This window comes from Scyliorhinus torazame, chromosome 4, assembly GCF_047496885.1.
Source record: "Scyliorhinus torazame isolate Kashiwa2021f chromosome 4, sScyTor2.1, whole genome shotgun sequence".
NCBI lineage: Eukaryota > Metazoa > Chordata > Chondrichthyes > Carcharhiniformes > Scyliorhinidae > Scyliorhinus > Scyliorhinus torazame.
The window spans coordinates 252,525,804-252,553,649 of NC_092710.1; positions in this window are offsets into that span (position 1 = coordinate 252,525,804).

Below are 27,846 nucleotides of genomic sequence, written 5' to 3' on the forward strand. Positions count from 1 at the left end.
TCAGAGAAATATATTGCCTCTGGGATTTTTCAGCACAGCCAAAATTAAAATACCAACAGCTATCAAAAAAGAACTGCAATAACATATTTTTCAAATTGTAATATTTGTGAGGTCAGTGGAAAAAGGACATTCTCACAATCTCAGTCCGCAGGAAATCTCTAATGTAACTTGATGTATAAAACAAAGACAAACCTGTAGTTTTAATTAACAATGCATCTAACACTGATAAACACTGATAACACTGATCTAACACTGATAAACAACCTTAACACATTTAACATTGTGGTGATTTTTGCACTTTAGCTGACAGCATTGAAATTTAATCCACCCTGCTGTAAAGCCTGATCGAGAAATAATTAATTTATGATTGTTTAAACAAGAATTTAAGAAATTTTAGGATCAGGTTAAACCCAGTAGGGTCAACAAATATCTGTCTTATCAAGGCCTTATATAATGGTCCTCACATGAATACTTCCTCCCTCCACCCACATCCAGGCTCAGGCCAGGCAGAGTATACCCAGGCATGAGTTGAAGGCCCCTAGAGTTCGTTGTTCAGATATTGACCAGACATTCCCCTGGCACAGGCCTGCCCCTTGCCAACAGTTGAATGATCAGCAATGGAGCTGGTTGATCGCCGTGGGCCTTTTTGATGCTGTTCAAATGTAGCAACCAGAAGGCCATAGCCTCAAGGACACATGGGCAATGTATAAAGATTTGTTTCATTTATGCTTTAAAGCTTCACTGACCTTGGTTCCTATTTCTTTATTTCATGCAATTTGAGCATTGTCACACAAAGAATGTCCCATCTGTTTGTATGTACCTCTGACTTGGCTATGCCCAACAAGAAGAACTGTAACAAGAGGTCCTAATCGGGCTTCCCACCTCATTTGTATAGCTGTCCTTTGTGTGGAACCCTCCTCAAATGGAAGGACTGAGGGCAGCATCTATTTTGGTTGCCAAACCAGTGTTCATTACAGAAACAGTTGGAAGTTTGTTCTAAAAAGTGAAGCAATATTTTAGGCATCTTTTTATAGATTTAACAGGAATAGTCGTGCTCCTTTCAGCTCCACATTAAAATCACAGGCTGTTGCTGGCTACACCCCATCTTCCTAAATACCTGCCTTCCCCCACCGGGCCCTAATTACTGAGCTTTCCAATCTCCATTCTTTATCTATATTTGTAGGCGCAAATAATCAATAAATGACACTGCAGTAATAACTAAGCCATCGAATGAGTTTCTAGAACATTTTGTGTCTTCTACTTTAACAGAGATGTTACGTTTTTTTAAAATTAGTTAGGATCTCTGTTTTGCCATAGAGTCACATGGTCTGTCATAATATACAAAAGTATATCATGGTGCAGACACACACTGATGGACACACAGTGGGACCAATCAACATACACAACACCGCAGCCAATCACCAGTGAGAGCACACGCACTATAAAGACAGTGAGCATCAGAGTTCCTGCTCATTCGAGTTGGAGATAGCTAGGAGGACAGAGTTCACAACCTGCAACACAGAGATTCACCATGTGCTGAGTGCATCGACTGGTTAGGACAAGGCAGAGGTCTTTAGTTAAAGCTAGTATCGTATTAACCCACAGTCTAAGTATGTTTAAACTGTTAATGACTCAATAAAATAGAGTTGCACTATTTCAAGTGTTGGTGACCTGTATGTGATCCAGAACACCCAACACATCATGATACCAGGAGTGGTGGGATACTAGCACTTCTTAGACCTACCTGCAAGTGATCTGCCTTCCGTCAGCATTCCGTCATCCTGCAGCATGGACAACATCAGCCCGCCGCCGCTCCGCATCGCCGGCAACCTCGGGGCCAACTGGAAGATTTTCAAACAACGCTTCCAGCTCTTCCTCGAAGCCACGGACAGGGAGGGCACCTCGGACACCAGAAAGATTGCTCGTCTCCTGTCCACGGCCGGGGACCATGCCATCCACATTTTCAACTCTCTCACCTACGCAGATGATAAAGATAAGACGAAGTTCAAGATGGTCCTCCTCAAGTTTGACACTCATTGCAGCGTAGAGGTGAATTAAAGTTTCGAACGCTATGTGTTCCAGCAGCGTTTGCAGGATAAGGATGAACCTTTCCAATCCTTTCTCACGCACCTCCGCATCCTTGCGCAATCTTGCAGCTACGGGCCCATCTCCGACTCCATGATACGCGACCAGATCCCTTTCGGTGTTCAGTCGGACCCCCTACATCAGCAGCTCCTCAAAGTAAAGCAACTCACCCTAGCGACCACCAGCGAGACCTGTGTCTTTCATGAAAACGCCACGAGTCGGTATTCCCATATACAAGCAGCTGAAACGGCGCGGCAAGGTCCCCACGAGGCGGAACGGGTCCAAGTGATTGAGCACCTCCAGGGCCTCAGCCTGAATGAGGGCGGCCATTTTGCGCGCTTTCCGCAGACTTCCGCGCTTGTACGCACCAAACGAGGGGACGGTGATGTTGAGGAATGTAATGCGCAGGCGCGCACCACGCACGACTGCACCACGCATGCGCGGTGGCGCAGCGAACGTGCTGACGTCACGACATGCAGCAACTGTGTCTCCGCCCATTTAAAGCGGCAATGCCCCGCAAAATCCCGACAATGTCTATGATGTGGAAGACTTGGCAACTATGCTGCCTTCTGCCGAGCAGCTCAGCCTGCCAACTCCCATCGCTTCAGCCAGCCTCGCAGGAATGTTGGGGCAATTCAACCCACGGTCACCGAGTCCGATGCGGACCTCCCACACAGCAGTGACACCGAGGACCCAAAGGCGCCTTTTCGAGTCGGCGTCGTAACGAAAAACAGGCTGACCCCGAGGCAAAGACACCAGTCGTTGTCGGTATACAGCATCGATCCAGACGATGAGTGGTGTGCCACCCTGGCAGTCAACTGGTCCCAAATACGATTCCACCTGGACACTGGTGCCTCCGCCAATCTCATTGCGTGGTCTGACTTCCAAAGCCTTCGTGTCAAACTAGCCATCCTTCCATCGGCCTGCCAGCTATTGGACTACAATGGCAACATCATTCCTGCTACCGGCTCGTGCCAACTTGAACTGATGCACAAGTCACCGAAAGCCATCCTTCCTTTCGAGATTGTGGGCTCCTCGAAGGACTCCCTGCTTGGCGCACAGGCGTGCAAACTGTTGAACCTCGTTCAAAAAGTTCACTCTCTCTCACCTGATGACACGCCTGCCTTCCAGGACGCTGACTTCAGGGCGCAACTCGACGCCATCATCGACCAGCACCGCGATGTCTTCGAAGGCATGGGCACGCTCCCATATACTTACAAGATCCTACTCAAACAGAACGCCATGCCTGTGGTGCATGCACCTCGTAGAGTCCCAGCACCCCTCAAAGACCACCTCAAGCAGCAGCTGCAGGACCTCCAAGACCCAAGGTGTGATCTCAAGAGTTACGGAACCAACCGACTGGGTCAGTTCCATGGTGTGCGTAAAAAAGCCTTCCGGTGAGCTGAGAATTTGCATTGATCCCAAGGATCTAAATCGCGATATCATGAGGGAGCATTATCCAATTCCCAAGCGTGAAGAGATCACATGCGAGATGGCTCGCGCCAAGCTCTTCACCAAACTTGATGCCTCGAAAGGATTCTGGCAAATCCCGCTCGACAAATCCAGCAGGAAACTGTGTACCTTTAACACCCCCTTTGGCAGATATTGTTACAACAGGATGCCATTTGGGATCATACTGGCTTCAGAAGTGTTCCACAGGATCATGGAACAGATGGAAGGCATTGAAGGTGTTCGTGTCTATGTCGACGACATAATCATTTGGTCCACCACCCCGCAGGAGCATATCAGTTGCCTCCAGCGCGTGTTCAAACGCATAAGGGAGCAGGGCCTACGCCTCGACAGAGCCAAATGCTCCTTTGGTCAGGCGGAACTCAATTTCCTAGGGGACCACATCTCCCAGTTGGGTGTGCGGCCAGATGAGGACAAGGTGGCTGCTATCACAGCCATGAAAACGCCAGAGGACAAGAAGGCGGTCCTCCGATTTCTGGGCATGGTCATATTCCTAGGGAAGTTCATCCCTAAGCTCGCCTCTCATACCACGGCTCTCAGGAACCTGGTCAGGAAGACAACAGACTTCCAATGGCTCCCTGCCCATGAGCGCGAATGGAGAGAACTCAAAACCAAACTCACCACGTCCCCGGTCTTAGCCTTTTTTGATCCAGCGAAAGAGACAAAAATTTCGACCGATGCCAGTCAATCCGGCATTGGGGCAGTGCTCCTGCAATGTGATGAGGCCTCATCATGGGCCCCGGTTGCATATGCGTCACGCGCCATGACCCCCACGGAACTGTGCTACGCGCAGATAGAAAAGGAGTGCCTGGGCCTGTTGGCCGGTGTCGTCAAGTTTCATGATTATGTGTACAGCCTTTCCCAATTCACCGTCGAGACCGACCATCGCCCGTTGGTCAATGTAATGACGCCTCACCTCCAGCATATTCTGCTCAAGCTCCGGCGATACGACTTCCAGCTGGTATACACCCCGGGCAAAGACCTAATCATTGCCGACGCTCTGTCCAGGGTAGTCAACACTCCGTATGAGCCAGCGGGATTTGTCTGCCAGGTTGACGCCCATGTGGCCTTCGTGGCCTCCATTCTACCTGCCACGGATGAACGTCTCGTCCAAATTCTCCGCGAGACAGCGGCTGACCCTTTGCAATGATTTGGCGTGTCATGCACCACCTAACAGACGGGTGGCTCAAGGGCCAATGCCCGCAGTTCTACAACATCAGAGATGATCTGGCGGTAGTCGATGGTGTTCTCCTGAAACTGGACCGCATTGTCATCCCGCACAGCATGCGGCAGCTCGTCTTGGAACAGCTACACGAGGGCCATCTTGGCGTGGAGAAGTGCTGCTGACGGGCCCAAGAGGCAGTGTACTGGCCCGGCATCAATGACGACATCGCCAACCCAGTGCTCAACTGCCCCATTTGTCAGTGCTTCCAGCCGGCCCAACCACTTGAGACCATACAGCCCCATGAGTTGGTCACATCCCCTTGGTCCAAGGTCGGCATTGACCTTTTCCACGCGCTGGGCAGGGACTATGTCCTGATTGTAGACTACTTTTCTAACTACCCGGAGGTGGTACGTTTACACGACATCACATCGTCTGCAGTTATCCGTGCCTGAAAGGACACCTTTGCGCGACATGGCATCCCACTCACTGTGATGTCGGACAATGGCACCTGCTTCGCAAGCCAGGAATGGTCCAACTTTGCCAGGACGTACAACTTTGTGCATGTGACATCCAATCTCCTGTACCCCTAATCCAATGGCAAAGCGGAGAAGGGCGTCCACATAGTCAAACGGCTCCTCTGCAAGGCTGCCGATGCTGGGTCCGATTTCTACCTTGCCCTGCTGGCCTATTGCTTGGCCCCACTGTCCACTGGCCTGTCGCCAGCCCAGTTGCTCATGGGTCGCACCCTGAGGACGACGGTGCCATCCTGACCGCGACCATGTTCCGGTCCTTCAACGAATGCAACTGTCTCGTGCACAGCACAAGGCGGCTCATGACTCCAGTGCAGCTAATCTCCCTGCTCTGGCTCCAGGTGACAACGTCCGCAACCATCTTCCGGATGGTGGCTGGTCTGCAACCTCTGTGGTTCTTCGGCAGGTGGCTCCCCGCTCTTTCCTGGTTCATCTACCGGATGGCTCCATTCGGCGCCGCAATCGACGTGCCCTTCGTCTCGTTCCGTGCTCGCTACGTGATCCTCCGCCAGTGCCACACCCTCCTGTTGACCCTAACCTGGACTATGCAGAGATTCCGGTCACTCTGCATCCTCCTCACTCTGACGCAGTCCAGCCCGCTCCTCAGCCGGCGGCTCCCGACCCACCCTTGAGGCAGTCAACCAGAATTCGTCGCCCACCTCAGAAACTTAGTTTGTGAACTTTGTGGACTTATGGACTTTCTGATTTGTTCTGTTCTTCTGTTTAATCGTTCAAGTGGTTTGTATATAGTGTTCATCTCGTTATTCTTGGGACACACTGTTTTTTTCTGCACCAGGTACCTTCCCATGTAAATAGCTTAGTTTTTATGAACATAGTCCTGTAAATATTTCGCACACACGTAGTCAGGAACATTCACTATACACTATTTTTTACCACGCAGGTACATTTTTTATAAAAGTGGGGATGTCATAATATACACCAGTATATCATGGTGCCGACACACACTGATGGACACACAGTGGGACCAATCAACATACACAACACGGCAGCCAATCACCAGTGAGAGCACACGCACTATAAAGACAGGGAGCATCAGAGTTCCCGCTCATTCGAGTTGCAGCTAGCTAGGAGGACAGAGCTCACAGCCTGCAACACAGAAATTCACCATGTGCTGAGTGCATCGACTGGTTAGGACAAGGCAGAGGTCTTTAGTTAAAGCTAGTATCGTATTAACCCACAGTCTAAGTATGTTTAAAGAGTTAATGACTCAATAAAATAGTGTTGCACTATTTTAAGTGTTGGTGACCTGTATGTGATCCAGAACACCCAATACATCAGGGTCGTTGAAGTTTTACAACACAGAAAGAGGCCCTTTGGCCCATCGTGTCTACGCCAGCCATCAAGCACCTATCTATTCCAATCCCTTTATCCAGCACTTAGCCTGTAGCCTTGTATGCTACGGCATTTCATGTGCTCATCTTGGGCAGCATGGTAGCATGGTGGTTAGCACAATTGCTTCACAGCTCCAGGGTCCCAGGTTCGATTCCGGCTTGGGTCACTGTCTGTGTGGAGTCTGCACGTTCTCCCCGTGTGTGCGTGGGTTTCCTCCGCGTGCTCCGGTTTCCTCCCACAGTCCAAAGATGTGCAGGTTAGGTGGATTGGCCATGCTAAATTGCCCTTAGTGTTCAAAATTGCCCTTAGTGTTGGGTGGGGTTACTGGGTTATGGGGGTAGGGTGGAGGTGTGGGCTTAGGTACGGTGCTCTTTCAAAGAGCCGGTGCAGACTCGATGGGCCGAATGGCCTCCTTCTGCACTGTAAATTCTATGAAATCTAAATGCTCCTTAAATATTGTGAGGTTTCCACATTTACCACCCTCTCAGGCAGGGAGTTCCAAACTCTCACCACCTTCTGGGTGAAAATGTTTTTCCTCAAATCCCATCTAAATCATCAGCCCTTTACCTTAAATAAATGCCCCCTGGTTATTGCCCCTCTACCCGGATGGAAAGTGTCTTCCTATCTACCCTATCTATATCCCACATAATTTTGAACACCTCAATTAGATTTCCCCCAGCCTCTCTGTTCTAAGGAACCCAACCTAACCAGCCTCTCTTCATTGTCTGAAATGCTGCAGCCCAGGCAGCATCCTGGTGAATCTCCACTGTACCTTTCTAATGTAACCACATCCTTCGTACAGTATGGCGACCAGAACTGGGCAGTGTACTCTAGCTGTGGCCTAACGAGAGAATTTTATGCAGCTCCATCATAATTTCCCTGCTCTTATAGTCTATGTCCTGGCTAATAAAGGCAAGTATCCCACGTGCCTTTTCAACCACCTTATCAACCTGTTCTGCTGCTATGTGGAGACATGTCTTATCCCAGAGAGTGGTGAGCATGTCGAATTTATTACCACAGGAAGCAGTTAGATATTGCACTTGGGGTGAAGGGGATAAAAGGATATGAGGTGAAGTCAGGATTAGGCTATTGAGTTGGATGATCAGTCATGATCATAATGAATGGCAGATTAGGCACGAAGGGCTGAATGGCCTCCTCCTATCTTCTATGTTTCTATGTTTCAGGGACCTATGGACATGCACTCCAAGATCCCTCTGGTCCTTTACACGTCCTCACATCCTACCATACATTGTGTATTCCCTTACCTAACAAGTGCTGACAAGTCCTCCCAAAATTGCCTCACCTCATACTTTTTAGTTCTGTCCATCTGAGCAGCCCGTCTATATCACCTTGTAACCTAAGGTTTTCCTTCTCCCTATTTACCACACCACCAATTTTTGTGTCACCTGCGAGTTTACTGATCACACCCTCCATAATCTCCTCTATATCATTAACGTACACTGTAAACTGCAAGGGACCCAGCACCGATACCTGAGGTACACCACTGGACACAGGCTTCTAGTCACAAAAACAGCCTTCGACCATTACCCTCTGCCTCCTGACACAAAGCCAATTTTGGATCCAATTTGCCAAAATGCTCTGGATCCCATGGGCTCTTATTTTCTTCATCAATGCCCCATTGGGGACTGTTAAAAGCCTTACTGAAGCCTATGTAGACTACATCAACTGCACTGTCCTGATCTACACACCTCCTTAGTTATCTCCTCAGAAAATTCAATCAAATTTGTTAGATATGATCGCCCCTTAACAAAGCCATGCTGACAATCCTTGATTAATCCTTGCCTCTCTAAATGGAGATTAATATTATTCCTCAGAATTTGTACAACAATTTCCCTGCCACTGATGGTAGACTCACTTGCCTGTTTGTTTCCTACCTCCCGTTAGCTATCCTCCAATCCTCGAACAGCTCGCCTATGGCCAGAGAGGATTTGAAAATCAATGTCAGAGCTGCTGAAACTTCCTCCCTTGCCTCACACAGCAGCCTAGGATATATCTCATCTGTGCCTGGTGAGGCAAGGGAGGAAGTTGCTGGTAGGAAAGTCCACATCAGAGCAGTGGGAGTCGTTCAAAAAGGAAATAAAAAGAGCACAAAACCATCCTGTTGCTGTAAAGGTCAGGTAGGGCCAAAAGGTCCCGTGAACCCTGGATGTCAAGGGAAATACATGATTGGATGAGAAAAAAAAAGCTCATGGCAAATACAGCGGGCTGAACACAGCAGATGCATTAGGGGAGTATGGAAAGTGCAGGAAAAAACATTGGCGAGAAAAATAAAATAAAATCCCAAGGTGTTTTCTAAGTATATTAAGGGCAAGAAAGTAACAGGGAAAGAGTAGGGCCCAAAGTGGAAACGAAAGACATAAATGAGTATTTTGCATCTGTGTTCACTATGGACTATGTCGGTATTTGAACAGATCAGCATTGAAAGTGAGGAGGTGTTAGTGATTTTAGCAGGCTTAAAAGTGCTCTTTTTATTTCCTTTTTGAACGACTCCCACTGCTCTGACTGTTCACCCTCCACCCTTCAGAATGCCCTGCAGTCAGAAGATGGTGCAGGAGCGAGGCGACTCTCTGCGAGCTCTCCCCAACAGATCCAATTTTTTTTTAACAAACCATTTTTAATGAGGTATTTTTGGCATAACAAACAACCACGGTTCAAAAAATAGAGTACGAAGAGCAGTAATCAAAAAACAGCCGCTGACATCCGTTCCTCCAAGGCCTGCCTATTCAACCCCCTATTCTACACTACCCTAGCCCCCCCCCTGCTGACGATTAATTCCCCGTGAAGAAGTCAATGAATGGTTGCCACCTCCGGGCGAATTCTGACACCGACCCTCTCAAGGCGAACTTGATCTTTTGCAGGCCGAGAAAGCTCGCCATGTCGGTTAACCAGGCCTCTGTCTTCAGAGGCCTAGACTCCCTCCACGCCAGTAGAATCCGTCGCCGGGCTACCAAGGACAAAAAGGCCAGAACATCTGCCTCTCCCTCCTCCTGAACACCCGGGTCCTCCAACACCCCAAAGATCACTACCCCAGGACTCATTTCCACCCTTGTCTTCAATACTCTGGACATGACATCCGCGAACCCCTACCAATATCCCCTAAGTTTTGGGCATGCCCAGAACATGTGGACATGGTTCACTGGTCCCCCCGCACATCTGAGACACTTGTCTTCCACCCCAAAAAATCTACTCATCCAGGTCGCTGTCATGTGCGCCCAATGCACCACCTTAAACTGGATCAAGCTGAGCCTTGCGCATGTAGCGGTCGCGTTGACCCTGCTCAGCGGCTCCGCCCATAGGCCGTCCTCCATCTCACCTTCCCAGTACCTCCTCCCACTTACGCTTCAGCTCCTCTGTATGCAGCTCCTCTGCATGTGTCTTTTCCGCCCTCATTAATTCTTTGTAGATGTCCGAGACGCTCTCCTCCCCCACCCATCCCCTAGACACTACCCTATCTTGAATCCCTCTTAGTGGCAGGAGTGGGAAGGATGGTACCTGCCTGCGCAGGAAGTCCCGCACCTGTAGATATCTGAAATCATTCCCTGCTGTCAGCCTGAACTTCTCCTCCAGCGCCCTTAAGCTAGAAAAGCTCCCTTCCAGAAACAGGTCTGTCATCTTCTCAATCCCGGCACGACTGTGGGTCACGTTTCAGGACCGGCACCATTACTTTGAGACGCCGGAGGAGGCGTGGACCTTTATCCAGGCCGAAAAGTTGGACATGGACTGAGGGTCGGTTGTGAGGGGATGTCGCGGGGGGGTTACTGTGGTTACTGTGCTTTGGGGGATGTTCTTTTCTGTATTGTTTCCTTGGGTGCTGGGTGGGGTAGGGTGAAATGGTTCGAAGTGGGGGTTTTGTGAGAGTGTGAGCGTCGGTGGTTGGAAAGACGGGACCCCGTTGGGGGGAGGGGAGACTGGAGGCCCAAGGTGGGGGAGCTGGGGTTAGGCTGCAAAAGGGAGCTGTGCCAGAGAGTGCGGGCCGGTTTGATGGAAAGCGCGGGCTTTTTCCCATGCTAGGGAAGGAAGGGGGCGGGGCCTGGGGGGGAAGGGCGGTGTTGGAGAGGAGCGCCTGCTGATGGACAGGAGGGGAGGGGGTGGGGGGGGGGGCTACCACAGTGGGGGGGTCGATGGAGTGGCGGGAGTGGCCGGGTCAGTAGGAGCCAGCTGACTTATGGGAGTGCTATGGGGGGAGCAACGCAGCTAGGGGTACCTAGCTGGGGGGGGGGGGGGAAAGGGGGGAGGGGGGAACTGGGTTGCTGCTGCATTGGCCAAAGGGGAGTTGGAACTCAGAGAGAGATGGGGCGGGGGTCCGCCGCTGGGGGGAATGGAGTGGGTGGGAGGCGCGGGCACGTGGATGGCCTAGAAAAGTGGATGGCTAATCGGCAGGGCGGGGTGGGGGGGGGCGGGTGAAGAGGGGGGGGGCGGGAAGCCCCCTGATGCAGCTGATAACTTGGAATGTGAGAGGCCTGAACGGAACGGTCAAGAGGGCCCGTGTGTTCGCTCACCTGAAGGGACTGAAGGCAGATGTGGTTATGCTCCAGGAGATGCATTTGAGGGTGGCAGAACAGGTTAGGCTGAGAATGGGGTGTGTAGGGCAGGTTTTCCACTCGGAGTTGGACGCAAAGAATCGAGGGGTGGCGATTTTGGTGGGGAAGCGGGTGTCGTTTGAGGCGCTGAGCATTGTGGCAGACAATGGAGGGAGGTATGTGATGGGGAGTGGTAAGCTGCAGGGGGTGCAGGTGGTCTTGGTGATTGTATATGCCCCGAATTGAGACGATGCCGGATTTATGCGGCGCATGTTGGGCCAGATTCCGGACCTGGAGGCAGGGAGCTTGATAATGGGGGGGGGGGGAACTTCAACATGGTACTGGATCCAGTATTGGACCGCTCCAGGTCCAGGATGGGTAAGAGGCCAGCGGCAGCCAAGGTGCTGAGGGGGTTTATGGACCAGATGGGAGGAGTGGACCCATGGAGGTTTGTCAGGCCGGGGACCAGGGAATTTTATTTTTTTTCCCACGTCCATAAAGCCTACTCCTGGATAGACTTCTTTGTTATGAGCAGGGCACTAAGGTGGAGGACACGAGGGTGGAGGACACGGGGTATTCGGCCATAGCCATCTCAGACCATGCCCCGCATCGGGTGGAGCTGGAGCTAAGGGAGGAGAGGATGGCGCCTGGATGTGGGCTTGCTGGCGGATGAGGAGGTGAGTGGGCGGATCCAGGGGAGCATTGAAAGCAATCTAGAGGCTAACGATAATGGGGAGATGCAGGTGGGGATGGTCTGGGAGGCGCTGAAGGTGATGATTAGGGGGGAACTAAACTCCACTAGGGCCCGCAAGGAGAGGAAGGAGAGGAGAGAGAGGGAGAGATTGCTGGGGGAGATTTTAGGAGGTATGCAGAGGTCCCTGAGGAGGGACTACTCAAGGAGCGACGAAGCCTCCAGGCTGAGTTCGACCTGTTGACCACCAAGATGGCAGAGGTGCAGTGGAGGAAAGCGCAAGGGGCGGTGTATGAGTATGGGGAGAAGGCTAGCCGGATGTTGGCACACCAGCTTCGGAAGCGGGAGGCAGCGAGGGAGATTGGGGGAGTTAGGGATAAAGGGGGGAGCATGGTGAGGAATGTGGTGGGAATAAATGGGATATTTAGAGAATTTTATGAGGGGCTGCATAGGTCTGAGCCCCCGACGGAGGATGGGGGATGCGTCGATCTTTGGATGGGCTGAGGTTCCCGAGGGTGGAGGAGGAGCAGGTGACTGGGCTTGGGGCACCGGTAGGGCTGGAGGAGCTGAAAAAGGGGCTGGGGAGTATGCAGGCGGCGAAGGCACTGGGGCCAGATGGGTTCCTGGTGGAATTTTACCGGAAGTACATGGACCTGCTGGGCCCACTACTAGTGAGGACTTTCAATGAGGTGAGGGAGGGGGGGGGGGCCCTAGGGGAGCCCTACCACCGACGATGTCCAGGGCGCTGATCTTGAAGTGGGACAAGGACCCATTACAGTGTGGGTCGTATAGGCTATTCTCGCTCCTCAACGTGGACGCGAAGCTGTTAGCGAAGGTGTTGGCTACCAGAATTGAGTACTGTGTCCCGGGGGTGATTCACGAGGACCAGACGGGTTTTGTGAAGGGAAGGCAGCTGAATACCAATGTGCGGAGGCTCCTTAACGTAATCATATGATGCCTGCAGTGCAGGGGGAAGCGGAGATAGTGGTGGCGATGGACGCGGAGAAGGCCTTCGATAGGGTGGAGTGGGGGTACCTTTGGGAAGTGTTGAGGAGGTTTAGGTTCGGGGAGGGGTTCATTAGTTGGGTTAGGCTACTTTACGAAGCCCCAGTGGAGAGTGTGGCCATGAATCGGAGGAGGTCGGAATACTTTCGGCTGTATCGGGGGACGAGGTAGGGGTGCCCCCTATCCCCCTTGCTATTTGCATTGGCAATTGAGCCTTTGGCTATGGTTTTGAGGGTGTCCAGGAACTGGAGGGGGCTGATCCGGGGGGGGAGAGGAACACCGGGTGTCGCTGTTTGCCGATGACCTGTTGCTGTATGTGGCGGACCCAGTGGGGGGATGCCGGAGGTGATGCGGATCCTCAGGGAGTTTGGGGACTTTCCGGGTATAAGCTCAACGTGGGGAAGAGCAAGCTCTTCGTGGTACACCCAGGAGACCAGGGAAGGGGGATAGACGAGCTTCCGTTGAAGAGGGCGGAAAGAAGTTTTCGGTACCTGGGGGTCCAGGGGCCAGGAGCTGGGGGGCCCTACACAAGCTCAACTTGACGCGACTGGTGGAGTAGATGGAGGAGGAGTTTAGAAGGTGGGATATGCTGCCACTCGCCCTGGCGGGTAGGGTGCAGTCGGTGAAAATGACGGTGCTCCCGAGGTTCCTTTTTGTATTCCAGTGCCTCCCCATCCTGATTCCTAAGGCCTTTTTTAAGCGGGTCAGCAGGAGCATCATGGGATTTGTGTGGGCGAAAAAGACCCCGAGGGTGAGAAGGGTGTTTCTGGAATGGAGTAGGGACAGAGGAGGGTTAGCGTTGCCCAATCTGTGTGGGTACTACTGGGCTGCCAATGTGGCAATGATACGCAAGTGGGTTGTGGTGAACTACCGTATTAAGGGATGTAAGGTAGGACCTGCACTACAGGTTCGCCGCTAGCCCCTGCCGGCTGGCTCCGCCCACTAAGAACTGTAAAAATATGCGTGACCTCCAGTGCCCTGCCATTTCGCCAGCTGCAGCAGTTGTACCCAATCTGCGTCTTTGTGCAATTGATTGCGCATCAATTTATTGCAGTCAGATTGTTCCACAGAATGGATATCCGAATTAAGCCTGATCACCTGCAGCTGGATCCGCACTCGCCCAACGCCAGAAAAGACTACTCACTGGCTAGCATGTTTTGAGGCCTACATCAACGCTGCAGACCCCGCACCAACGGAGGCTCAGAAGATAAACGTCCTGTACTCCAGACTGAGCTCCAGCGTGTTCCTGTTGATCCAAGACGCCACGACTTACGCAAAAGCAATGGAAATCCTTAAAGAACACTATCGTCTGAAGACGAACACGCTCTTCGCCAGGCATGTACTCACCACCTGCTCGCAACTACCTGGTGAGTCCATCGAAGACTTCTGGCGCGCCCTAACTCCACTCGTCCGGGGCTGTGACTGTCAGGCCGTTACGGCCGCTGAACACGTGAACCGCCTCATGCGCGATGCCTTCGTGACGGGAATTGCGTCGGACCGCACCCAAGAATAATTACTGGAAGGGGCCACGCTCGAACTGGCGGAGATGAAAACCTTGGTGCTCTCCATGACGGCCGCATCCCGTAATGTACAATCGTACGCCTCCCGCCGCGCTGCCCACCCTTCTACCCCTTCCTACACCTCCTGGACCCCGCCGACGACCTCCTCAGCTGGGGCCCTGCCTTCCCAATACGCCTGCGCCTCACGCCGATCGCGCACCCCGGGGGTCCCCGCTGCTACTTCTGTGGTCAGCTCAAGCACCCTCGCCAACACTGCCCGGCCCGCACTACCATTTGTAAATCCTGCAGTGAGAAGGGCCACTTTGCGGCTGTGTGCCAGGCCCGCGCAGTCGCTGCGATTGCGCCTGCTATCGCCCCCTCCCCCACGCCAAACGCACAATGGGAGCCGCCATCTTCTCCTCCCGGGGCCGTGTGCAACCAATGGGCACTGCCATCTTGTCCCTCTTCGGCCACGTGCGCCGCATGGGTGCTGCCATCTTGTCCCGACCCACAATGAGCGCACCATAGGCGCCGCCATCTTGCCCCAACCCCGCAATGTGCGCACCATAGGCGCCGCCATCTTGTCCCCCACAGGGTCTTCGGACATCACGAGATCGGAACCGCACATGCTCACCACCCGAAGCATCCGACGACTACCCGCAGTTTGCTTCGATGACGCTGGACCAATCTCGCCCGCACAACCTGGCCACCGTGTCGACGACGGTGAAAATCAATGGCCACGCGACCTCGTGCCTGCTGGACTCTGGGAGCACCAAAAGCTTCGTACACCCAGATACGGGAAGGCGCTGCTCCCTCGCGGTCCATCCTGCAAATGGGAGGAGGACCTTGGGGAGGAGATAGATGAGGGTACGTGGGCGGACGCCTTGGGTAGGGTTAATTCTTCCTCCTCTTGCGCCAGGCTTAGCCTGGTACAATTTAAGGTTCTTCACAGAGCGCATTTGACAGGGGTGAGGCTGAACAGGTTCTTTGGGGTGGAAGACAGGTGTGAGAGGTGCTCGGGAGCCCAGCAAATCATGCCCACATGTTCTGGGCGTGCCCGGCGCTGGATGGTTTCTGGAGGGGCGTTGCGAGGACAGTGTCTAAGGTGGTGAACACCCGGGTTAATCCGAGCTGGGGGTTAGCACTATTTGGGGTATCGGACGAGCCGGGAGTGCAGGAGGCGAGAGAGGCCGGTATTCTGGCCTTTCCGTCCCTGGTAGCCCGGCGGAGGATTCTGCTACAGTGGAAAGATGCGAGGCCCCCAAGCGTGGAAGCCTGGATCAGCGACATGGCAGGGTTCATTAAATTGGAGAGGGTAAAATTTGCCTTGAGAGGGTCTGTGCAAGGATTCTTCAGGCTGTGGCAACCGTTCTTCGACTTTCTAGCGGAGCGTTAGGAGGAGATCAGCAGCAGCAACCTGGCCTCGGGGGGGGGGGGGGGGGGGGGGGGGGGCGGTGTACTTTGTGTTTACTACTGTGTTTATTATGGCTTAATGGGGTTTGTATATTGGGGGAATTTGTGATGTAGTTGTAAGATGTTTATTTATGTATTCTTTGTTTTTCTTTTTTCTGTAAGGGGGGGGTTTGTTGAAAATATGTACAAATTTGAATTAAATTTTTTTTTTAAAAGGATAGTCGATCAGTCGGTCCGTCTCTGTCCTATCCGTCATGTCTCTCTGAGCTCTCACCACTGCCTTCAGTGCCTCCCAGACCACCGCAGTTGAGACCTCCCCCGTGTCACTGACCTGCAGGTAGTCCAGCACACACTTCCTTATTCTCTCACACACCGCCTCGTCCGCCAACAGGCCCACGTCCAATCGCCACTGTGGGCGCTGGAAGCTCTGCTCACTGAACTGCAGATCCACCCAATGTGGGACCTGGTCCGAGATAGTGATGGCTGAGTACCCCGTGTCCACCAACCCCGCCAGTAGGTCCCGACTCAAAATGAAAAGTCGATCCGGGAATACACTCTGTGTACCTGCGAGTAGAAAGAAAACTCCCAAGCCGTTGGCTGCCGAAACCTCCATGGGTCAATCCCCCCATCTGTCCATGAACCCTATCAGCTCCTTTGCCATCGTTGGCACCTTCCCCGTTCTCGAGCACAACCGGTCGATAACCGAAATAAAATCCCCTCCCATCACCAGCTTGTGCGAGTCCAAATCCGGTATCTTCCCCAGTACCCTCCTAATGAAATCAACATCGTCCCAGTTTGGCGCATAGACGTTGACCAATACCACCCTCCTCCCCTCCAGCTGACCGTCCACCATGACATAACGGCCCCCCCCCCCGTCCGAAACAATACTGCCCGCCTGGAATTGCACCCGCTTATTAATTAACGTCTTAGTATCCAGCTCCGAATGGAAGACCTGACTGACCCAACCCTTCCTCATCCTAACTTGGTCCACCACTTTCAGGTGCATCTCTTGCAGCATCACCACGTCCGCCTTCAGAGCCCTGAAGTGAGCGAACACACATGCCCTCTTGACAGGCACATTCAGCCCTCTAACATTCCAGGTGATCAGCCTAGTTGGGGGGCATCGCGCCACCCCCTCTCCCCCCGCCGATCAGCCATCTCCCTTTCTGGGCCTGCTCCCCCCTGCCCATGCGTCCCGCCGCCAACTGCCTGCCTCCAGGCAGCACCCCCCCAACCTCCTCTCCATCCCCAGATCCAAGTCCCTCCCTCATCAGCAGATTAGCTCCCCCCCCCCCCCCCCAACATCACTCTATAGCCCAATCCCTGCCCTGTATTGAACCAGTATACAACCCCCACCATGCTTCCCTGGACTAGCTCACCCAGCTAGCCTGGTGGCCCTCGGCTCAGGCGCCACAACGTCTCCCACCTATTGTTCCCTACTCCCCTCCCCCCTGCCCATCGAAACCACTTTCCTCATCAAACCAAGACCGAACAATCTCCTAATTACCATAGGAGACAGCCCAAAACAGGCAGAGACCCCACAGCACACCCCTCAATGGTGCAAATTAAAGTAACATGAAATAAAACATAGAAAGCCCCCATCAACCACCCCCATCAAAACACCAAAAAACACAACAACGAATATATTTTACTCCCCGTCTTCACCCAAACTTCAAAGACAAACAAAAAAGAAAGAACATAAGAGCTCGGAGCAGGATTAGGCCATCTGGTCCCTCGAGCCTGCTCCACCATTCAATGAGATCATGGCTGATCTTTTCTGGACTCAGCTCCACTTTCTGACCCGAATACCATTACCCTTAATCCCTTTATTCTTCAAAAAACTACCTATCTTTATCTTAAAAACATTTACTGAAGGAGCCTCGACTGCTTCACTGGGCAAGGAATTCCATGGATTCACAACCCTTTGGGTGAAGAAGTTCCTCCTAAACTCAGTCCTAAATCTACTTCCCCTTATTTTGAGGCTATGCCCCCTAGTTCTGCTTTCACCCGCCAGTGGAAACAACCTGCCCGCATTTATCCTACCTATTCCCTTCATAATCTTATATGTTTCTATAAGATCCCCCCTCATCCTTCTAAATTCCAACGAGTACAGTCCTAGTCTACTCAACCTCTCCTCGTAATCCAACCCCTTCAATTCTGGGATTAACCTAGTGAATCTCCTCTGCACACCCTCCAGCGCCAGTACGTCCTTTCTCAGATAAGGAGACCAAAACTGAACACAATACTCCAGGTGTGGCCTCACTAACATCTTATACAATTGCAGCATAACCTACCTAGCCTTAAACTACATCCCTCCAGCAATGATGGACAAAATTCCATTTGCCTTCTTAATCACCTGTTGCACCTGTAAACCAACTTTTTGCGACTCATGCACTAGCACACCCAGGTCTCTCTGCACAGCAGCATGTTTTAATATTTTATCATTTAAATAATAATCCCTTTTGCTATTATTCCTACCAAAATGGATAACCTCACATTTGGCAACATTGTATTCCATCTGCCAGACACTAGCCCATTCACTTAACCTATCTAAATCCCTCTGCAGACTTCCAGTATCCTCTGCACTTTTTGCTTCACCACTCATCTTAGTGTCGTCTGCAAACTTGGACACATTGCCCTTGGTCCCCAACTCCAAATCACCTATGTAAATTGTGAACAATTGTGGGCCCAACACTGACCCCTGAGGGACACCACTAGCTACTGATTGCCAACCAGAGAACACCCATTAATCCACATTCTTTGCTTTCTATTAATTAATCTATTAAAGGACAGCAATCAAACCATATATACATCGTTCAAAAAAGAAAAAAGGAAAGAAGCTGCCGCCTAAGTAAGAAAAAGTCCTCAGTTCTGCGCCAGACCCTTCTTCTTGGCAAAGTAGTAGTGCTGGTCCTCATGGGTGACCCAGCGGCACGCAGGGTAGAGGAGCCCAAATTTCACTTTCCTCTGAAACAGGATCTCCTTCACCTGCCTGAAGCCTGCCCTCCTTAAGGCCACCTCCACACTCAGGTCCTGATGGACACGCAGTATACTATTGTCCCACTTGCAGCTCCTGGTATGTTTCGCCCACTGGAGGACACACTCTTTATCCAGAAATCTGTGGAACCACACCACCATAACCCTTGGGGGCTCCCGCGGCCGTGGCTTCCTCGCCATCACCCTGTACGCACTGTCCATCTCCAGCGGCCGGGGAAAAGCCCCCTCTCCCCCTTCTGGAACATATTTACCACAAAGGCGCCCGCATCTGCCCCCTCAGCCCCTTCAGGGAGATCGACAATTCTCAAATTCTGTCGGCGCGCACTGTTCTCCAGCTCTTCCACTTTTTCTAACAGCCTCTTCTGCTGATCCTTCAGCATCCCCACCTCCAGCTCGACCACCGTTTGGTGCTTCTCCTGGTCCGCCAGTGCTTTCTCCAACTTCTGGATAGTACGATCCTGGGCATCCAGCCTGCGTTCCATCCGATCGATCGACTCCTTTATTGGGTCGAGACAATCTCGTTTCTGTCTGGCGAAGCCCTCTTCAATGACCTGCATCTGCTCCTCCATTGATGGCTGGGCAGTCACAGCTGGGGTCCGAACCTCGGCCATGTTAACTTCAGCAGCCACTTCTATCCAGCCCTTGCTTATCTTTCTATTTCTTCCCTTACGGTCCCTTGGGGTTTTCCGTTCCATGCACCACTGTGTGGATCCAGTACTTAAATGTCCGCACTTTCCAAATCAAGACTCAAAACCATGAAAAAGTCGGGGAAAAAGGTCCAACAGCCTGGCCAGAGCGGGAGCCACCAAGTATGTGACCTACTCCCTCATAACCGCCACCGGAGGTCCCCCAGATCCACTTTTTATGTGTTTCCTTTTCTTCCCATGTACTTAATGATCTGTTGAGCTGCTCGCAGAAAAATACTTTTCACTGTACCTCGGTACACGTGACAATTAACAAATCCAATCCAATCCAGTCGTTCAGTGACATCCTTGGCCCTGGCACCAGGGAGGCAACATTCTGGAATCAAGACTGCAGCTGCAGATACGCCTGTACTCCTCACCATTGAGTCTCCTAACATGTTCACTCCTCCCTCCCTTGTTCAGCTGAACCACCCATGGTACCATGAACTTGTCTCTGGCTGCACTCCCCAGATAAACCTTCACTCTCACCGTTTTCCAACACAGAAAAGTAGTTCTTGAATGAGATACATTATGGGACTTTCCTGACTACCTGCCTGCCCCCTTTCCTCTGATGGTGGTCACCCATTCCCTTTCTAACTACACTTCCATAAGCTGTGAGGTGACCATGGGCACGATTCAGTGGAAAATTTCATAGTATCATTTTGGTTGGGTTTGGTGGAATATTTCACATTGGCGAGTTTGCGGCCTGTATTCAACTGCACTTAGTGCCAGAAATGAGCCCCTGTGTGAATCTTGCCATTCCAGGCTCCTTCGCTGTCTGATTCGCCCAAATCACGCCTCAGCTGCTCACCGCAAACAAAGGGGAGCTGCTTTTAAACATTCCCTCACCACTCACTCCCAGTCAACAACTGAGAATGGCAGCGCGCAGACCTGTTCCTCGCTTTGGGGCCGCCGACCTGACCAGGCTTCTCGATGCCACAATGAGAGGTGGGGCACCCTGTTGCCCCTGGAGAACCAGCAGCAGGGTCAGCAACGCAGTAGTAGCTCCGTGGGCAGCAAGACCAGGACGACTGGCGCCCAATGTCGGAAGAAGACAAATGTTCTCCACCGAGCTGCAAGGGTAAGTTACCACCTCTGTCCTGGCATCAGCTCAGCCTGCCACTCTTCAAATTTCCAAACCCTTCCTCCCCCCCCCCCACCCCAATCCACTGGCTGACACCTCGGACCCTCCCAACATCTGGGACTGTATTCTCCGCGCCACCGTGCCACATTTCTGCTCCAACACGACGGCGGGAGTCTCCATTACGCCGGCCAGTCAATGGGGTTTCCCATTGTGGGGCAGCCCCACACCATCAGGAAACCCCCAGGCGCCGGCAAAACGGAGCATCCCGCCAGCGGAAAATTCCGCACCTGATCTTCAAACTTGTTTCTCCGAAAAACCATCCACGCACCAGAACAGCCCCTTCATGTCGAGGTGCGGTGCCCACACATGCCACCTGCTATAGACCCCCCTGACCCATCAAGCGGCGACTCACAATGTACTCTCTTGGTCCCCGTAGAAGAAGATAGCCCATTATAAGAGGGAAAGGGCAAAGATGGGAGGAGGAGTCTCAGAGAGCAAAGTCTTCACCCTCCTGTGAGGAACGGGCACTGGAGATGGCAGGGTTGCTGGAGGAGAGAGCAGTGAATGACAGTGAGGTTGGCCTGCACCAGAGGGCGACGATCCACCGTTGTTTCACCCAGGTGATGTCTCAAGTGAGTTGTTGATTTCCTACAAAATTAACCTTTCCCTTTGACTGGCCACATCTCCATCTGATGAGGCAGGGCTGTCTGGTGCCAGCTGGGTCCCAGCCAGACATTGAGCCTCTGGACAAAGTTCTCCCAGAGATGATGCAGATGATAGGCCAGAGTCATGAGACTGAGAATGAGGTGTCAGCGACATTCCAACGACTGCATCGCCAATTCGAGGAGCCCCAAAGCCTTCAGACGCAGGAGATGGTGCTGACAATGCATGGCACCCAGGCCAACATTGCTAGGGTGGAGACCACAGTGGAAAATCTGGAATATGCGTCCAAGGCATGGCTCAGTCTGTGACAACCATGGCTGAGAGCCTAGACATCATGCCACAGTCAATGGGGGATATGTCTCAGACACAGTGGACATTGCTGAGGCAAGAGAGTGGCCCAGTCACTGACAACCATCGCTGAGGGCATCAACACCATGGTGCAGACAATGGGGAGCCTCCAGGACTGGCAGAGCCAGATGCCTCAGAGGCTTCTGGAGCTCAATCCAGCTGCCCCTCCATCCCATAGAGTAACCCAGAGCCCCATGGGCACCCTCAGAGAGGAGGAAGCACTCATGCTCAACCCAGGGCCTGCCACAAAGGAGATTACGGCGGTCTCCAGTTCTTCTGAATCCCCTCTCTCCTGACACCATGCATCTCAAGGGCAATGAACCAAACAGGTTGACACAGAAAACCTGTGACACTGGTAAGTTGGCCGGAGCCTTCGGATTACAAGCCCTCCAAAGGACATCCGCCAAGGGCATCAAAGGACACAGGGCACAGAAAGTGGCTGCCTCCACTTCTGATGCGCACCTTGGGGGACACACCTAGACGTTGCATTAGAGCACAGAAGATTAAGAAGAGTAAGAAGCACTGGTGAGGTCACTACCTGTAGCTAGGGGAATGGAAATCTGTCACAGTAAAATGTTCACTATTAAAACATATCACACCTGATACATGGGAAGCATCTCTCACGTTAATCTTCACAGTGAACCTGCCTGTATCCCACTCCCTGTTTCCACCATCCTCTGGTTCCTCCTCGGGTGGTCCTCCATCCCTTCCCGGTCCACCTTTTCTTCCTGCTCAGCAGAGGCCACATGCCCCTCCTCCTTATCCAATATGTTGCCCCGCTACTGCGCCACACTGTGGAGAGTACCGCAGACCACCACAAAGTAGGGAATCTTCTGGAGGGTGCACTGCAGGGCACCGTTGGAGCGGTCCAGGCATTAGAAGCACACTTTCAGCAGCTCAATGCTCTGCTCAATGACAGCACGGGTGGCAATGTGAGCTTCATTGTATCGGGTCTCCACCTTGGTCACAGGCTTCCGGCGTCATCAGCCATGTCCTCAGCGGGTATCCCTTGTCCCCAACAAGCCATCCCATTATCCTCGGGTGACCCTCAAAGCCCTCACCCCGAGTGTCTCGGGATGTAGATGTCTTGCGCATCCCAGAGTAGCGGGCACACATGTACATTAATCTGAAAAATCGGAGTGGAACACCTGCCTGGTACTATGGACATTCCATGACGTCCAGTGCTCGCACGGTGACATGCATGCCATCAATCACCTCCTGGACCTGGGCATCCCGGCGATGGCAGGAAATCCTGTCCTGTGCACCTTGCTGGGACTGGTCCACGTTGAAGGTGATATATTCCAATGCCCAGGCATTAAGAGCGTCTGTTACCTCCTCAATGCACCTGTGGGCTGTAGATTGTGATATGCCACACAGGTCCCATTCAAGCCCTGGAATGACCCGGTGGCATAGACGTTGGGTGCTGCAGTGACCTTCAGTGTCACTGGGAACGAGTGTCTTCCTGCTCCATGGTGTGCCATGTCCATGAGGACACGGCAAAGGCGTCGCACTGTAGCCGTGTTGAGACGCAATTTTCTGCGGCACATGCTGTCCTTCAGCTCATGAAAGGACAAAAAATGCCTGTACATCTTGGGCCGTCGCTGGCCTTCCCTTTAAAATAATTCAAAAGTACCAATGAAAAAAATAAATAGCCTGCTATTTTCAAAGTAATAATTAATGATTACTGTCACTCAGCCTGCATGTTGAGGAGGTAATGAATGACAGAAACTTAAGGGGCAGCCCCGTGCCATAATCACGATTTCGGTGCAGGGGCGGAGAATCCCTGTTTACGCGACAATCAGGCCCAGCGCCGCTGAAGCGATTCTCCGGTCCCTGGATTTACACAGCGCGGCTGGGGGGCCATTTCATAGAATTTACAGTGCAGAAGGAGGCCATTCGGCCCATCAAGTCTGCACTGGCTCTTGGAAAGAGCACCCTACCCAAGGTCAACACCTCCCCCCTATCCCCATAACCCAGTAACCCCACCCAACACTAAGGGCAATTTTGGACACTAAGGGCAATTTAGCATGGCCAATCCACCTAACGTGCACATCTTTGGACTGTGGGAGGAAACCGGAGCACCCGGAGGAAACCCACGCACACGCGGGGAGGATGTGCAGACTCTGCACAGACAGTGACCCAAGCCGGAATCGAACCTGGGACCCTGGAACTGTGAAGCAATTGTGCTATCCACAATGCTACCGTGCTGCCACATTGACAGAGGGCCCCCCCCACGATTCGGCCAGGGGTTGGGTTGCATCTAAAAGGCAGGAACCGCCGAGTGTGCCGGGATGGAGGCGCCGTGCGCACTGCTCAATATCGGGCACAGAAATGCTTGATGTGCATCTCATGGTCACACACCAGCTGCACATTCATCGAGTGGAACCCCTTTCGGTTTGGGTAGAGCGGCTTGTCACCAGCAGGTGCTCGTAGGGCGACATGCATCCTGTCGATCACCCCCCTGGACCGGGGACATCTCGGTGATGGTGGTGAACATCGCTGCCCGGGCATCCGCTGGGCTTGGTCCACATTGAAATGGATGTATTGTGCCTACTGGGCGTATAGGACCTCCTTGAGGTGCAGATGCACTGAGCTCTGTGAGATTTTGGAAATGTCACCACTCGGTCCCATTCAAGGCGACCATCACCCTGACGCCACCGGGAGCGAGTGTCCTCCCACATTGCCTCCGCGGTGCCATGTGCACCAAGACCCGGCAGAAATGTCGCACTGTCTCCTTGCTCAGCCAGAGTCTTCGACGGCATGCCTGATCTGGCAGGTCCTCGAATGACAGGCGCTTCCGTTTGGCCTTTGTTTTTGCACAGGCACATTGACTGTCATCTAGTGTCACATGACCTGCATACAGTATTAAAAGCAGACAGTACCTGGATGCATGTATGAGACCGCATCTCCTGCATTGCTTACTAGGGTTGCCTGCATTGACTAATGTGCCAATGGTGGATGAATGTAGACCCTGTCTAACCATTGGTATAGCTTTGTACTTGCATCCATTTTATAACAGAGCTACTAACGTGTAACCTTTGGGTCAGTCCAAGATATCCTTTTGCAAAATTCCATTGGCACAGAGGCTGTCATGATCTATTTTTTTTTTTAAATTCCAATTAATCGGCAATTTAGCATGGCCAATCCACCTACCCTGTATCCCTTTGGATTGTGGGGGCTAAATCCACGCAGGCGTGGGAAAAATGTGCAAACTCCACACGGACAGTGACCTAGAACCGGGATCGAACCTGCGGCCTTGGCTCCGTGAGGCTGAAGTGCTAACCACTGCGCCGCTGTGCTGCCTGGCTATCAAGGCCTTGATTGTTCTGTTGGCTAGCTTAGCTGCTGTGAAGTCGAAATCACAATCCTTGTCCCTGCATCTACTTAAGAATTGGCCAATGGTTTCTGTTTGTTGTTGCCCAAAAGACCCGGGGTGGGATTCTCTGGAAAGTGTGGGAGCAAGCACTAACTGCCGTGAACTTCGTGGAGCTTGGCCCAGCGAGGCCGGCAACACTATTCGTCATTAATTGGTCCACTTATCGAGGCCCCAAGGGCTTCTCGCCGCAAATGAAGGCTCGCCAGCCGATTCGCCGGCACTGTGCTCGCCAACCCCCACCCCCTCCACCCCCGCTAACAAGGTCGAGCAGCACTCACACAGCTCTTGCACAGCCAACCCCAGCCAGCTCGCAACAAGAGCACCCAGGAGACCGGCCCCAAGATTCAGGGATGCAGATCTGGCCAGGCTCCTAGATGCAGTGGAGGCCAGGAGGGATGTCCTGTCCCCCTGAGTCTCCCGAAGGGTCAGCCATAAGGCAGCCAGTGCTGCCTGGGATGAGGTGGCGGCCACTGTGAGCACCGGGAGTGTGACCAGGAGGACTGGCCTTCAATGCTGGAAAAAGATCAAGGGCCTACACCTGGCAGCACGAGTAAGTACATACCAACAACCCCCCCACCCCCCTTGACCTTTCCGCTCCCATGCGAACTTCCACCCCCCCAACTCTCCCTCCACCCCCGTTTCTTTCAAAACCCCAACCCTCCCTCCACCCACAGTCTTCCTTCAAACACCCCAACGCTCCCTCCCCTTCTCCCTTTAAACCCCCCTCCAAACCTCCCTTCACACTCCCCTTCCCACCCCTGTGAACCACACATGTGGCTAATGATGCCCTCTCTGTGTCTCCTCAGGAAAAGCTCTCCCATAACCGTTAAGAGAGGTCTCAGACTGGCGGTGGGTGGCCAGACATAAGAATTCTCACCTTCTTTGAGGTGCGGGCCCTGGAGATGACCAGGGAGGCCGAGGACAGAGCGGTCACTAACACGGAGGCTGGCAGACGCCGCAGAGGAGAGGAACCACCGGGCTCAAACCGGAGGACCTGTCAAGCATGACTTGCTATTGCCTTACTGACTGACCCATTCCTCCCATTGACCACATGTCCATTTTCCCGCAGTTCCTCCAGCCAACGGTGTTGGCCCATCCTGGGTGGCCCACACTCCAGCCTCTCAGGAGAACACCTCGGAGGAGAGCTCCGAGGAAGACACGATTGAGGTGTCACAGCTGTCATCCCCACCCTCCACCAGCGAAGATACACAAACCTTGGTGGAAAATGTTACTGGTCAGGCTTCTCGGGCACAATCTGGTGAGCACCACACAGCTGCTGATGCACATCAGGTGGAGGCAGGAACCCCCAAGCAAGACAGTCGCCAGAGATCTGTTGGATCTCAAGACCCAGCTGGGACCCAGCCTGATGGTGAGCCTGTGGAAGAGGTGTACCCGAAGCTGATGGAGACGATAGGGAGCACTCATGACATTCCGAGGGAGATGTCAGCGTCACTCCAGCAGATCCATAGCCGCTTGGAGGAGTCCCAGAGGCTACGGGCACAGGAGGTGTTTTCGGCAATATGTGGCACCGAGGCCAACACTGCTGGGGTGGCGACCCCAGTGGAGCACGACATTGGGTGGTGCACGACATTGGCATCATTAGTGAAGGTGTCCGAGGCATCGCGCAGTCGGTGGCGGCCATGGCTGACATTTTCGACAGAATGTCCGACTCACTGGGAGTCACACAGTACCAGACCGACCTTGATGAGGTTCTGTGGAGCTTGACCAGTCGCAGGTGGGCATATCGAAGGTGCTGCATAGCATGTCGCCATCACTGAGGAGCATTGCCGAGGGCGTCAACAGAATGGTGCAGACCATGGTGAACCGCCAGGGCTGGCAGAACCAGATTATGCGGCAACAGCCGGGGCTCAAACCAGCTGCCCTTCTGTCCCATTGTGAACTCCAGGACCTTATGGGCACTGAGCAGGAGGAGGGGGGCGCTGAGTGACAACCAGGACCCGTCCCATGGAGTGGCGACAGTGGCCACCAGCTCCCGTGAGTTTCACCCCTCTGATGAGGTTGCGTCTCGCAGCCAGCACTCGAAACAGGGCGGCGCGGGTGTGGATGTGCCACCACCAAGTGAGCTGGGGCCCTACAGCCCCTGAGGATGTCTACCAGGGGCATTGAAGGCCACAGGATGTGGTAAGCAGTTGACTGTCTCCACCTCAGATGTGCATCCTAGACCTAGCAGTTGAGCTAGGAGGGCAGAGCTCATCAAGGAACACTGAGGGCACCGGGAGGGAGGATGGGGGGGATTTGGGGGGGGTAGGTTGGTGGTGAGAGGGTGGGGAGAGGGGAGGGGAGGGGGTGGCACCATCGGGAGAATGGGGCACTGTAGCGCACAAAGACTCCGTGAGACGAATAGAGTGAAGTCGATGAGGCTCTATTAAGCGTGTCTGTACCCCAGCAGCCCGATAGTAAACTGGCCTGCGGGGGAAGGCACCGGCTTCTTATACTTCGCCTTCAGGGCGGAGCTTGAGGTCAACGGCCAACCAGGACCCGGGATCTGTCAGCCAATGACATTAGGGCTTCCAGTCCCACATGACCCCCAATACATACGACCACATTCACCCCTTGTCAAAATGAACCCTGCGGGGTGATGCTTCGTATGGTGGTAAGGGTTTACAGGGCTGGTCCTGGGAGGATAGAACAGTTACATGGTAGTACAGTATTGGACAGTATCGTCCTGTTACAACTATTTACAGAGGGTATAGGAAAAACAAAATGTTCATTGGACAGTCCATCTTTGTTTTACATCGACGCCACGAGTCGGTCGGGCGGTCTGGTCGTCCGTGTCGATCGCCTCAGCCCCGGCGGTGGTGGTGGTGCTTGTACCAGTGTTGTCGCCTCCGGGAGCCGCACGGTTTCAGCTGTCGGTGCAAAGGGGAGGGGGACTGATCCTCCTGGGAAGGGGGCGGTCGCGGGGTGCGGCGGTGGCAGGAA